Below are 2,866 nucleotides of genomic sequence, written 5' to 3' on the forward strand. Positions count from 1 at the left end.
GAGGGAAAAATGAAACAAGACAAAACCATAAGAGAGGGAGACAAACCATAAGAGACTCTTAATCTCAGGAAACAAAATGAGGGTTGCTGTAGTGGAGGGGGGATCAGAGGGAAGGGAAGGCTGGGTGATGGACATTGGGGAGGGTATGTGCTATGGTGAGTGCTGTGAATTGTGTAAGACTGATGAATCACAGACCTGTACCCCTGAAACAAATAATACATTATATGTTAATTTTAAAAAAAAGAAAGAAATTATCCTGCTAAGAATACCAAAACCACAAAATTCCTTTAGACACACTTAGGACTTGAACTTTTGATTACCCCTAAATAAGGCACTTCATGTTGTGGTTTGTTTATTATTTTCTTCCTTCATTAATTCATCATTCTCATTAATTCACTCATTCTCAAACATTAATTCACTCATTCACTCATCTCCTCTATGCCAGGTGTTTTGATATGCAAACATTAATTTTTTTTTTTTAAACCAGGCTTAGCTTTTTGCTTCAAGCCCCAGTGGAATACAAACTCAATCTTATTCAGTGAAAGTCCCTAATTTTTTCAGAGTTGTGTCTAAGTTCTGTGGGCTCATGTAAAGCCAAGTCTGTTGATCTCATACTTGAGACCCCCAGTTATTTACCTGGGATAATGCTGAGATGCCCTCATTTCCAGATGATTTTCCAATGCTGTATCTGTCAGATATGAGAGAAAAAGAAGTCATTTTAAATATTCAAATTTGTGGAATCTGATGGAGAAACTTTGTTACACAGATTATGGGGAGAGTGGAGAAGAGGACCCCAGAGCCCCCCAAACACTAAAAACAGCAGGAAGTGGCTACTTCCCTGATGATGGGAGAAAAAAAGAAAAGTTTTGGTGGACTCAAGAGATGAGGTTCAGTTGGCAGAAGGTGGACCTAAGGTGGACCCTTCTGGCGAAGCTGGGGAGAAGACCGAGTCACCCATCAGAGTCATCTCCCCAGGCAAAGAGAGAAGAGAAGCCCTGTCATCCTCCCATCTCACCAGGGCCTTTATGGGCCGAATATAGCCAACAGCTTCTAAACGTGGGAGCTGGGGAAACGTGGTCTTCGTCTAGTGCATCTGACTCCCAGACACAGATAATTTTTTACCACATACTCCTCTGTGAGAAAAATCTTTCAGTTACAATCTTCAAGGGAGCACATTTTTATTATTTATCCTTTAATAGACATTGTGTTCTTTGTAGACATTACTCTGAAGAAATTCCTGTAGGTTCGTAACAGTTTAAACCCATTCGACCTAGCTCGTGTATGGTTTGTGCCTCCAATTCCTGCAGCGTAGAACACTGACAAGACATAGAAACAGAATTAGAGTTACTTTAATTCTGTCATTTTATGGTGACAAGGAGTCTTTATTTGTGTTAAATTTAAAATACTAAAACAGAATAGCTGGAGAGTGATGATTTGAAAATCATGCTTTGCTGAATGTGACTTGAAGGAAAAATTCCCTCATTTACTCTTGAAACAAATTCATACAGTCATATGTCAGAGCTCACTGTAGCAGAGCTAATATCTATCTTTCTATTTTTCTCTCTATCCATCATCTATTATGTATATCTACTATTATATATTTATTTGCTGTCCGTCTATCATCTATCATCTGTTTATTATCATCATTATCTCCTCCTCCTCCTTCTCATCATTTTTATCTATTTTTATTAACTGCAGTGATTGTTCAGGACTTAAACCAACTTTTTTTTTTTTTTTTTTTTTGAGCAGGAGTATTTAACCTACTGATGACATCTGACATTGTTTAGGAAGGCCAGCATGTAAAGATAATAACTCATTAGGTTTTGTTACTATTTATATATTCTCTCCAGTAAGAGTTCCTCTTAATGCCTGCCCTTACTGAGGATGGCCTCTACTGCTCTCTGGGCACACCACTGCACAAGAACCCACCCACAGGAATCCACCTCCTAAGTATACAGATTAGAGCAGAGGAAGGGCAGGAAATGAGTCTGAGGATGAACAGGTTATGGACAGACCCACTTTTCCATCCAGTTGTATTACTGCTCTGTTCTTAGTCCCAACCACAAAGACTTTTTAAAGTTCTATGCCAGTCTTGAGTGAATACGAGATATTCTTCTCTTCCAAGCGTGTGGAACACTTGTCAAGACTATTTCTTGTCCTGTCAGACGAAACACATCATGGAAAATGTTTCTTATCCCCCAGCATGGTGAGAGCATGAAGAAAACTGTCAACATCCTTGACACAACCTGGGTCAGGTTGCAGGTCATTTCCACCTTTAAATTCTCCAACCCACCTGATAGTTTTTTTTTTTATTTTTTTTTAAGATTTTATTTATTTGACAGAGAGAGAGAGAGCACAAGTAGGCAGAGAGGCAGGCAGAGAGAGAGAGGAGGAAGCAGGCTCCTCACTGAGCAGAGAGCCCAATACGGGGCTTGATCCCAGGACCCTGGGATCATGACCTGAGCTGAAGGCAGAGGCTTTAACCCACTGAGCCACCCAGGTGCCCCTCACCTGATAGTTTTTAATTTTCCTGTATCCAGTTGCCCAGAAAGTAGGCTAAGGAGAGGCCAAAGGGTTATCCCCAGTGGCACATTAATATCCAGACCCCCTTAACTCCTTTTGATTTCACTTCCATTCAAAGAAATTATTTTGTAATCTTTTTTAAAGATTTATTTATTTATTTCAGAGAAAGAAAGCATGCACACAAACAAGGGGAGGGGCAGAGAGAAAGGGAGAGAGAGAATCTCAATCAGAGTCCCCACTGAGCGCAGAGTCTGATGCTGGTGACCTGTTTGATCCTAGAACCTGAGATCATGACCTGAGCTGAAGTCAGACACTTAACCAACTGAGTCACCCAGGCACCCCT

Source organism: Enhydra lutris, unplaced genomic scaffold (genome assembly GCF_002288905.1).
Source record: "Enhydra lutris kenyoni isolate GAN:26980312 unplaced genomic scaffold, ASM228890v2 scaffoldscaffold43, whole genome shotgun sequence".
NCBI classification, from domain to species: Eukaryota; Metazoa; Chordata; class Mammalia; order Carnivora; family Mustelidae; genus Enhydra; species Enhydra lutris.